Consider the following 13,042-nt stretch of genomic DNA (forward strand, 5'->3'; position numbering starts at 1 on the left):
CCCATCACTACTGTTCTGGCCCAAACCACCATTATTTTATGCCCAAATAAATATAACAGCCTCAACCCTTGAACCTTCCAGCCATTTCAGCATGGCAGCCCGAGTGAGCCTCTTAAAAAGATGGGTCCCTCTTCTGCCTAAAATGCTCTCATCTCAGAGTAAAAATCAACCTATTTTATGACTTAGAGAGCTTTATATAATTTGGATCTAAGTTATGGCTTTTATCTTAGTTCCTGATAATCTTTCCCTAACTCACTTAGCTGGCCCTATTGCTGTCTGGAATTTAGAAACGCACTCATTAATTAACAAAACAATGCATATAATGCATATTTTTCTTCTGTAATGAAAATATTATACTGCTTATCAGATGCTCTTATATTTTAATATAAGATGGCATGTGTGAATATCCACATATTTATATACACAAATACCCATGCACTCAAATATATAAAGAAAGAAATTCTCATAATGCCATGCACAAAATAGTGTTATGTTTTGTTTTTAGGGTTGCTTGAAAGTCTCTATGGATAGGCAAGAGGTTGAGAAACCTGAAAACAATTTTGAGAACAAGATTCAATGGTTGGGTGGGAAGGAATTCAGAAAATAAATTACAATAAGATAACAGATTGGTTCAAAGTAGTGGAAATATTGCTAAACAGCTTAATACTGTCTTATCCATTAGAAGACCTATTATCAAATCTTAACAATGAATTGTTTAGGGTTTTTTTTTTCCTATCAATTGTATTAATAGTTTCCAAATGTTCAAAACCACCAAGCCACCTACAATTGTGTGGTGATATCGAAGTATAAGTTCTCATTTTATATCTCCTTATGTGTAAAAATAATACCTTAGAAAAATTTCCGCTGCAAAATAATCTTTTTAATTCTTAATTTCCCTTTTGAGAAGGAAAATAATTCATGTTTCTGAAAGAAAGGAGAAAAGAAAAACTCTGAAAAGGCTAAGTTCTCTGAAAAAAATCCTTCCTTCACTTACTTATGCTAAAAAATCAATAACAACAACAGCAACAACAACAACACAACAGCAGGATATGCTTGGTACAGATGCAGATTGAACTTTTGACTGAAATTGTGAGTACGAACTATCTCAGGTAATAAAATTTAGGCTGGTAGAGTTTAATAGCAAGGAAGTATAAGTGAGGCCAGGAATGAAGTGTGGTTGTGGACCTCACGTGGCTCTAGGATCTTCTCAGTTAGCTGTTGACAAACATTCATTCCAACCGTCCACTGTTAAAATGATTCAGTCTCCATTTCCATTTCTTTCTGATCCCCCAGGCCTCCAACTTCTACTTGCTTAAGAGTAAAAATTCTGTCTCAGCTCATCTTTTTATGTTGAGTCTCACATTGTGGGTTGTTGCCCAGTATTCATTCCTCACAATCTAACCAGCTACTGCCAGGGAGGCAAAATGACATGAACCATTGCCCAAACTGTGGTGTGAGCAAATTTTCTGAAAAAGGAAGCTAGATGAGATAAATCCCCAACTGCTTATTTAACATACTCCAACCCAATATGTCTAATACATGTTTCCCACTCTCTAGGAGGATGCCAAGTATATAGGTGATCAATAAATATTTGTAGAATGAAAAAAAACATCCATGTGTGCTAGGCATATATGCCCACATTCTTGGGACATCTATCCAAAGCTCCTAATTCCCAACATAACCCAATGCTTTTAGGCACAACTACAAGGTAATGACCCCTTCCACAATACAATAATTGCATCCAATTTCTGAATCTATAGGTCCACTGTCTATAGACAATGACAAAGTGTTGTTCTTAAAGTCATTGCCAGTTGCTGAGTTCTTTCCTGCACTTGCTATCCTATAGTCAAGAGGTTGGCAAATTCCAACCAGTGGGCCAAGTCTCTCCCACTGTCTTTTTCTTATAAGCAAAGTTCCATTGGAAAACAGCCATGCTCATTTGTTCATATATCACCTATGGCCGCTTTCAAAATACGTTAGCAGAGTTTAGTACTTGTGACAGAGACCAGAGACTTTATGACCCAGAGGATTAAAATATTTATTATCTGGTTCTTTACAGAAAAAGTTTGGTCACCGCTGCTCTAGTTAATTCATTCTATTAATTCAACAAATACTTAACAAGTACCTACTATAAGCTAAGCATTGGCCTAAATGCCAGGGATTTAGAAGTCAACTAAACAAAGTCTTTGATGATTTACAGGTTATATTCTGGGTGGGATGGTGGACAGACAATAAGAAACGATTACATATTATGAGGAAGATTTGAGTACTTTAGATAAAAATTGATAAATTATAAAGTAGTTGGGTATTGGGGTCACCTCTCTTGCTCTTTTATCCAGTGTTAGGCTAATCATGAAAAAGTCTTCCAGTAAGGTGATATTTGAGTAGAAGTCGAAAAGAAATAAAGAAGAGATTAGTGTGGATATCTGAAGGAAGTGTGTTCTGGGGAGGTAATAATAAATTCTTTCTCTAACAATAGAGCTCTAAATACACAAAATTGAAAAGTTTAAGGGAGAAATGGGAAATTTGAAATAATAGTTACAGACCTAAATACCCCCACTTTCAATGATGGGTGGAACTATGTGGAATATCATAAATGAAATCGAATATTTGAATACAGTATTAAACATAACAGATATCTATAGGACCCTCCACCCAACCATAGTGGAATACATATTCTTCCCAAGAACCCATGGGGCATTCTCTAGGATAAACCTCATGCTATGCCATAAAACAAGCCTCAATGAAATTAAGCGTGTTGAAATAATACAAAGTATATTCTCAACAACATAGAATTAAAGTAGAAATCAACAGAAGGGTATTTGTATAATTCAAAATACATGGGAATTAAACACACTGCTAAATAACCCGTGGATCAAACGGTAAACCAAAAGGGAAATTAGAAAATATTTTGAGATAAGTGAGAATACAGATAAAACCTCAGAACTGAGAAGATGCAGCTAAAGCAGTGTTTATGTAGAAATCTATAGCTGCAAGCACCTAAATTAAAAAAAAAAGATCTCAGGGCACCTGGGTGGTGCAGTCGATTTTGTCTCAGGTCATGATGCCAGAGTCATGAGATCAAACCCCGCTTATGATTCTCTCTCTCTCTCTCTCTCTCTCTCCTTCTGTCCCTGTCTTCCACTCACACGTTTGCTCTCTCTCTGCCTAAAATTTAAAAAAATAATAAATAAAAAAAAATCTCAAACTAATAAGCTAGCTACTGAAAAGAGAAAAAGAAGAGGTAGCTGAACACAAAGCAAGAAGAAAGAAGGAAATAAAATTAGAACAAAACTAAATGAAGTAGACATTTAAAAAAAATAACAGAGTAAATCAATGAGCAAAGATTTGTTCTTTGGAATGATCTATAAAATCGACAGTCTTTAGCTAGTCCAACCAAGAAAAAAAGGGAGAAGACTTAACTTATAAAAATGTGGAGTTTGGGGAACCTGGGTCACTCAGTCGTTTAAGTGCCTGACTTAGGCTCAGGTCATGATACCATGGATTGTGAGTTCCAAACCTGCATCAGACTCCGAGTTGACCGAGAGGAGCCTCCTTGGGATTCTCTCTCTCGCCCTCTCTCTCCATGCTTTTCCATGACTCACACCTTCTCTCACTCTCAAAATACATAACTAAACTTTAAAAAAATACAGAGAGAAAGAGAGGACATGACCAACCTCACAGAAATAAAGAGGATTTTAAGGGAGTACTGTCAACACGTGTATGGCAACAAATTAGATAACTTAGATGAAAGTTCTTAGCATCTTAAAAAGATACAAAGTACCAACATGACTCAAGAAAGGAGAAATAGAAAATCTGAATAAAACTTTAACAAGTAAAAAGATCAAATTTGTAATTTAAAGCATCCCACTTAGAAGAAGAACCCAGACCAGATGGCTTCACTGATTAATTTCACCTAAAATTCAAAAAATAACTAATGTCATTCTTTCACAAGAAGAGACAAGAACAAGTTCTCTACTCATTTATAAGACTAATGTTGCCCTGATACCCAAACCAGGCAAAATAGCCAAAGGAAAGGAAACTATAGCCCAATATCTCTTATAATCAATATCTCTTATAGACATAGGAATCCTCAACAAACAGTGACAAACAAAATCTAGGAACATATAGAAAGATTTATATAGCATGGCCAAGTGAGATTTATTTCACCAACACAGTTTGACTTAACAGCTAGGGTGAAGAATGAAGTATTTACTCCTGTTTCAGCTGTAAAAGAAACTTACATCTGAGAGTTTGAAAACAATGGAATCAAAAAATGGAAACATAATATGAATAATTGCGTTCCAATTTCATGGCCATATATTGCTATTCTCTATTCAACTGATGATATCAGAAACATTATCTCCAATTGGACTCACTACCCGGTAAACTCACAGCAATCCTCCATCATTCTTGAAAATCCGACAGTTTTTTTTTTTTTCTCTAGCAAGATTTGGAAACCAGTCTATTGCAGTGGTGTTAATATCTTCAGTTCTTACGGGAATATCTTTGACCTCATTGGAGTAGGGTGGAAGTAAGCAGACTTCCAAGTTTTTTAATTTACCCTTTGTCCATAAGACCCAATATCAGGATTTATAATATTTAGAAACTGGAGAGATAATTTATGTCAGATAAACTTAAACCAAAAGCTCATTTATAATCAGAGCTTGATTTATTAAGTGAACCTGACCTCCATCAAATTACATTTGTGTTCTGGACATAGGAATTACATTGCCCTGGGCATTAGTAGTTGTTTTTTGTTTGTTTGTTTCATTTTGTTATTTTCCTCTTCCTTCAAAAACAGACACCAAGGTAAAAAGTTACAGGTCCTAGCAAAAAAGGCTACAAAAAAGTTTCACATGGTGATCTTGTAATATTAGAGGCCACTGCTTTCACAACCACTCCCAGGCCAGTTTTACTCAGGAATTTAAGGGTGATAAATCAATTCATGGTTAGAAACTGTAGGATCCAATGAGTCGTTTGAATCAAAGGACCTATTTCCAAGTCTTGCTTTTGAAATTAAAACAAGAAAAAGGAAAAAAAAAATTAGTGTACAGCCCTACTGAATATATTTTTTCCCTTAAGAAAACTTTAGTCCATAAGATCTACCAAAAATCTCTACATGTTTAAGAGTCATTCCTCTGCTGATAATAAATGATCATCCACTTGCATATACCGTTTAACTGGCCCTGCTTGACCAAGACATTATTTGATGCTTCTCAAACTTACTGAGGTTGCCATTGAGCTGCCACCTTCATCACCAGGATTCCTGGCTGAGAAAAAAAAATGGTCAAAAGTGCCAATTCCAGTGTGTCAGGGCTACTTTAACAATTCTTGAAAGAATGGGAAGAAGAGAAAATACTGCAAGTCAAATAATTCAGAGGTCAGTGGACAGCATACCTGGGACAGGTAAGTCTAGCATCCCTGGCTCTTGAGTTCTTTAAATTCCTTCGTTTAAATCGTGATAATGGTTTCGGTCATTTGATGTCAGCTATCACAGCCAGCCTTGAATGTAAATTGATATCGGTTGATTCAGCAAATTCTTCCATCCACAGCTGGCTGCCTACACGAACACACTGAAGGCAGAATCACTGGAATGAGACACCAGTAAAATTAATTTGGCTGAATGTAAAATTATGGTCTGTTTTGGCAGTATCTGTCAAAATGCAAAAGATACATTCTCTTTTGCCAAGAAGTTCCACTTGAAAAGGTTCAGATATTCTGGTATAAAATTCCCAAGATGTATATAAAAATGTGTTCGCTGAAGCATTTTTTGGAGAGAGCAAAAACCTGGAGACACAAGTTGATCAATCGGGAGCAGGTTTCATAAATCACAGTGTATTGATACAATGGAATTCTAAGCAGTCTTTTAAAAAGATAAAGCAAATCTATATATACTGCCTTGACTGGTGTTTATGATAAATTTTTTACTAGAAAAAAATTAACTTTAGAACAGTATACATAATACGAATAAAATGATAGCATTAAGGTACCATATCTGTTGCAGATCAGCAATGTTAGCAATGTCTACCTACCTCTGGTGATGAGATTATAATTGGGGGACCTTTTATTATTTACTTTCTTCACTTTTATACATTTGATTTTTACAAAGACAAAAATTAATTCTATTAACTCAATGATAGAAAAGTACATAATATCATGTTCAGTTTTTCCCAGAAGAGGTAATGAAATTTTTTACTCTTAAATTTTACGTCAACACTTAAGCTTCCCAGGATTTGCCTTGACCATTCCTATTGTCCACGGGACATCTTTGTGAACGAGAAAATTTCTCTGGGGTTAGCGGCGCATCCTTGGACTCTGAGTAGACTAAAGATATTGATCACTTACTGTCAACTTCCTAGGAACTTTGCTTTAAACAGCAGAGCTAGCCAGCCCCAGAGGCCAATCCCTCTGAGATCACTTTGGGTAGATCATATAACTGGTTGATAAACTGACATAAATGATAAAAAGAAGAAGAATCCAAAATGCTTATAGGGGTGATTTTTATTAACCAAAGGATTAACTCTTGTTAATTTACTACAGGCAAATAACTGGAGGCTATCGCTCACAACTGAACTCAGGGAATCATAATCATGTCCAGTGGTTAATTTGGACCTGGCTGGCTCAGTTGGTAGAACATGTGACTCCCGATCTAGGGGTCATGGGTTCAAGCCCCACGTTTCTTGTGAAGCCTACTTAAAAAAAAATATGTGTGCCTTAATAACCTGGAATCATCACTATTATTTCATTATTACTTTAGACATAATAAACCCACATAATAACCCTGTGAATATGGCCTCTAATCTCATTTATTTAATTAACAACAACTAAAAAAAGTAAAAAAAAAAAAGCCCATATTGTTTGAAAAAAAAATATCATTGATTCATGAGAATATATTTTTTTTAATGTTTATTTATTTTTGAGACAGAGAGAGACAAAGCATGAACGGGGGAGGGTCAGAGAGAGGGAGACACAGAATCCTAAACAGGCTCCAGGCTCCGAGCTGTCAGCACAGAGCCTGACACGGGGCTCGAACTCACGGACCGCAAGATCATGACCTGAGCCGAAGTCGGCCGCCCAACCGACTGAGCCATCCAGGCGCCCCAATGAGAATATTTTCAAGATGTTATGCATATACACTTAGAACATAATTAAGGATCTCATTATGAATATTCTAAAATCTATGCAAGTGTTTAGTAAGTAACAAATATCATCCCATAGACAGCCGTGTCAATAAACAGTTTGGCATCCAGAAGAATATATTCTGGCAATCACACATTTCTTTCTTTTCTATTCTATCCTTCCTTTTTTTAATGGAAGTGTAACTGACACTTAATTTTACACTAGTTTTAGGTATGCAACATGGCGATTCAACAACTCTAACAAGTGTAGCACCATCTGTCATACAACACTATTACAACACCGTTAACTATATCCCCTTTTCTAAAAGCAAGGTTTTTGAACAGCATTCGCTTACGCCATTTTGAATGTGAATTCATTGCCTTATCTGTCCTTATCAGAGAAGGCTGTGAAATATAACTTGCCTTTTTGAGTACATTAGGATAGGCTGGGATAGGCTGCAGTAATAAATAAACCTTAGAATCTCATTGGCTTCTCCCTAGAAAGATTTATTTCTTGTGCCGCATTTGGGGCAGCTCCCCTCCAGCTTCAGCTATTGCTTCTGGAACAGGTGGTCTCTAAAATTTTTAGAGGAAGATCTGGAGGGACATTGAAGATGTTTCTAAAAAGTAAAGTGTGCCTGAAGTCAGTCTGTATCATTTTGGCCACATTTCATTAACTTGAATTCAGAGAGATGGGCCCAGGCTCACTGCATGGGAAATTGCTGAGTTACCCTGGCTGCGTGCTTAGGGAGGCCAAGTGAACTGCAGAGCAGAACTTTCTCTCTGCCATACAATCCATATACACAAATGTGCAGGTGATTTGGAATTCCGCACGTTGATGAGCGTCAAAAGTAAAAAGCAAAATCATCTTATCGATGATTAGAATAGGGTTCAGAACACAGCAGTAGCTCTAAGAATATTGGATTAACTGATGTAAAACCAAATCTTTTTATTAAACTAAATAATATTGAACTGATTACCTCTAGGACTGACTAATTACAAAAAGTACCTCCTATTCAGGAATTTGTTTTCAGGCATGCTTTAAAAAAATTCGCATTTGCATTTCATTTTTTTAAATGTATCCCATTATTATGATTACAATGAAATTATCCATACACTTACCTTAGTTTCTGGGAACAATACTGGTTTTCCATACTGGGTACTGTGTGTGTTTCCCTTAAAATCATTAAATAAGACAAGTTATACATTATACATTATACATTATACAATATACATTATATAACAAAATATGTTAACTATTTAATCATACAATTGGTATAAACACATAGCAAGAATTGTGTTTGCATTCCTAAAATAACTGAAGTTTGAAAATCCCATGTCTATAAAGCTTGACTTCAAGTTACATATTCGTCATAAATTTGAAATAGAACTGATATGTGTAGGTAACCATTAGAAACAGAGAAGCTCATTTGGACTAAAGCCAATACTAAAAATGGAAAATGAATTCACAACTCACTTCTCAAGTCTACCCTTAGTGTTATGTAAGTCACTTGTCTAAATTTACATACATTATTCAAGGTTAGTTATTGTTTAAGCTAAACAGACAGTTAAGTTTAAAAATAAAAAGAATAAAAACAATACATGAATTGGCTAATTTCCTCTACTTGCCCTTAACAAGGTCAAGTATTTGACATCCTCAGTGTTTGTGTGTATAGATGTATGCCCGTGTGTATGTTTGTGAAATGTTCCTTAAATTAGAATGGAAAAATACCACTTTCTAGAAATTGTGTTTCAAGTTAAATATACTTGATAGATGTTCAAAATATTTCCTGAGAGCCATATATTAAGGAAAACTTATTTGACGTGATACTAAGATATTATAAATAATATATAGTATTGTAATTCAGGATAAATGTTGGTTTTCAACAAATATTTATTATCTGACCACATGTGCTAGATTCTGGAACTATAGAAGAAAACAGGCGCTGCCCTTCAAATAAAGGGGATGGCAGACACCTATATCAATATGCTAAATGCCAAAGAGTGGGAGACACCAATCATCCCGGAACAACATGGAAGGAATGCCTAAATCTACTTGGAGGTATATAAGTGGGGGATGTTTGATTTATCAGAAGGAAATGTGTAATTGTGTTATGTTAAGAGTGCATAGAAATTTTCCAGGTATTCAAATGTGCTAAAACTGTTACAGGTAAAAGAATATTGCCAGTATGCAAAGGTGGTGTATTTGAGAAACTCAGAGAACTTCAGTACAGCTGGAGGTAGGCAGAGGGGTGGGGGCCAGATACATAATTTGAAGACCTCAGTGTAAAATGGAACTGTAGGCCCTTGCCAAGGAAATATGTCGGGGGGGGGGGGGAGGGAACTTCCTGTCCTCACAGGGTCTGTTGTTCCACCTACCCAGGGGATCACAACTTCCATGCTAGAATGTACCCTAGGCGCCGGGTACCTAGACAAGGGTGGGTATAAACTTCCCACCAATTCATCTGCCATGTCATAGAGCACGTGGCCCGTGGTGCTGCCTGACCAAGTGGGACAGCTTGCCTTTCGCGGAGTGCCATGGGGAGTGTGTGGGACCCCTACCTTTCTCTACTCTCCTCAAGCCCAAACCCAAGACACTCCCCGGCCAAAGCCAAACGCAGTGAAATGCAAGTCTGGCTCCGGTTATTGTAATCCAGTCATCATCCCCAGCTGAGAGTGGCAGAGATCACCACATGGGTGTGGGGAAGGGGGCCTGAGAACATGTTCTGGAGGTGGAGGAGGGGATGGATGGGCCACGTGTGAGCCCACAATCCAAGACCCTGACACATGCTCCTCTATCCACTGAATTTCGCCTATAAAACATAAATTAATAATAATAAGCATCTGAAGACAGCAACTCAAAGCATCCAAACTTAAACTGCTCCGGTCACATGCCAGGGAAGCTATACCTGGGGCAGCAAAAAAATTAGAATGATTAGAAGTTAAGACCGCCTATGTTTTCATGTTTATGTGTTTGGACTTTATATTACAGGTAAACGGTTGGCAGCAAAGGACTTTATTTAGGGGCGCCTGAGTGGCTCAGTTGTTTAAGCAATCGACTTCAGCTCAGGTCATGATCTCGTGGTCTGTGAGTCCCAGCCGCACCTTGGACTCTATGCTGACAGCTCAGAGCCTAGAGCCTATCAAGGGATATGAATGAGGAGCGCCTTGGTGGCTCAGTCGGTTAAGCGTCCGACTGTAACTCAGGTCATGATCTAGCAGTTTGCGAGTTGGAGCCCTGCATCAGGCTCCGTGCTGACAGCTCAGAGCCTGGAGCCTACTTTGGATTCTGTGTCTCCTCTCTCTCTCTCTCTCCCTCTGCCCCTCCCCTGCTCATTCTCTGTCTCTCTCAAAAATAAATAAACATTTTTAAAATTTTAAATAAAAAAGAAAAACAAACAAAAGCAAAGGGCTTTGTTTAAACCTCAAGGACAAGTAGTAGCATTATAAAATTGAAAAGAAGTACAAACTAAGAGTCTGAAACATTGCAGAGTTCTCACAGTAAAAGTGACCTTAGGGGTGCTTGGGTGGCTCAGTCGGTTGAGTGTCTGATTCTTGATTTCAGCTTGGGTCATGATTCCAGGGTTGTAGGATCCAGCCTCGCATTTGGCTCCCTGCTGAGGATGGAGTATGCTTAAGATTCTCTCTCTCTCTCTCTCTCTCTCTGCTTCTCCCCTGCCATATATATATTTCAAACTCTTATTTTTATGACTGAATGAAGTTCACCATCACTATATTAGGCCATGCTTCTATTGGGTCATATTAGCAGAAATGTATGATGATTTGATTTCAAAATCAAATAAATTTTGTAAAATGCTGAGTCCCTACAGATTGAATTTCCTTCACATGTTTAATCAAATGAAACCAGGAGATGAGTATTGCTAAAATACAAAATCTCAATGCATAACTGCCTTCTTACAAATTGATATTTACAATGGAGATTATATTTAAAGCCTTTCTGTTACAAAATGTGTACACAACAACTTTGTCAGAAACCAATAAATAGACTGTATTAAAACCACAGGATACTATGCCATTTGAGTCCTAGAAATTAAATTAGCTCCTGGAATGTACAAACGCTTGTCCCGCCCCCCCCCCCCCCGAATTTTATAAAATCAAGGTCATGATATTTTCTAACAGTTTATTTGATAGAAATCTCAACACATTAATAATCTGATTGCTCCATATTTACATGCAAAGACTTGCATGCTAAATTTAAAGTCATTATCTTCACTGAGCCAGTTACCTACTCTTTGTAGAATTTAAATAATTTTTTTTGTGAACACGGCTGCAGTGATTTTGCTACAGACTTATTGTCATAATATTTACAAAATGCTTCTGAGCCAGATTTTTGTCATAGAATTTCAAGCTTAATTTAACTTGTCCTACAAACAGACAAAATAGAATGGTGTCATAGCCAATAGGCAAACACAGAAATGCGTCAAACTCATGTTTCAAGACCGTGAGTTTATCTAGGCTAACTTCTTTGTGGACCCTGTGGCCCATCCGTGAAACTTTAATTATGAGAGAACTCTTACTCTCACTTGCTCCTCCGGCTGCCAGATAAAACTTCTGCAGTCAGTGAAAGCTTTCCTGGTTCCTGACTTTCATGGCTCCATCCCCTGGTGCCATATTTAATCTTGTTCTCCAACCAGTTAGTCTGCGTTTCCAAATCTACTCCCCTTGTTATACATTATGGAGACCTCTGTTTTGAAAGATGATATTAACTAGACAAATTTCACTGTGGGGAAATGACTTCTTGCTTCAGTTTTTTTTTTCTTTTTAGGTCAAAAATTTTAAATATTGTTTAATCAGTCTCTACTTGAGGAAAACAGGTAAGTGTTCTGTAGTGACTTTAAAATGAAGAGTTCAGGAACACTTTATTATACCATTTCCATCTTCCTGAATTCTAATAAGTAAATCAGGATTCTCTAAGTGAAGAATAGAAAACTACGACTTTTGAGGACAGATAGATGAAAGACTGCTGGTATAAGACAAGAGAATATGATGGAAAACTGGGGAATCCATACACTCCCTAAATCCATTCAAATTGCATTTAACATTTTTAGCTAACTCTACTAACCAGCAGGGGCAGATTATTTTCAAGAATGGTCATGAGGAGGGTACCCGCGTGGCTCAGTTGGTTAGGCATCCGACTTCAGCTCAGGTCATGATCGAAGTTCTTGAGTTCGAGTCTCACATCGCTGTCAGAGTGGAGCCTGTTTCGGGTCATCAGTCCCCCTCTCTGTCTGCTCCTGTCCCACTTGCACACAATTCCTCTTTCTCCTCTCTCTCTCTCTCTCTCTCTCAAAAAATAAATGAATTTTAAGGGAAAAAAAGAAAAAAAAAAACCAATGGCTATGATGATAGCTCCCTTTTCTCATGCCTTTCACAATAAGACTTTGTCATTCTCATAACCGAAGACATTACCATCCTCATCTGCCTTTGAATTTGGCCTGTCCCCCTAACTAATTTTGGCCACTAGAATGCAGCCAAAGCTGTGTGGCTTCCAGAGCGCATCTTTATAAGCTCTTGTAGTTTCTGTTTTCATGCTTTCGGAATGCAGACCACTGCCTATAGACCTGCATGCTATGAAAGAGGCCAAGTAAGCCACATGGAAAAACCGTAAGGAGGGAAACCAAAATGACCTTGACAGCCTCTGCCTATGTCCTCTCCTCTCCCAGTAAAGTGCACCCTTAGTAGTGATCCCAGATGAGTCCAACAGAGAAACCATCCAGCCATCCAATGGAATCATAAAAAAATAAATGAATTGTTGCTGCATAAACCACTGAGTTTGGGTTGTTATTCAGCCATAAATAAATGCTACATTACCATACTCTTATCTCCCCTTTTGTGACCCCAGCTCTAAACCCATATGAATTTCAACTAAAACTTTAGGACCTAGTGAAATAAAATTATAT

This window comes from Panthera leo, chromosome B3 (genome assembly GCF_018350215.1).
Source record: "Panthera leo isolate Ple1 chromosome B3, P.leo_Ple1_pat1.1, whole genome shotgun sequence".
NCBI lineage: Eukaryota > Metazoa > Chordata > Mammalia > Carnivora > Felidae > Panthera > Panthera leo.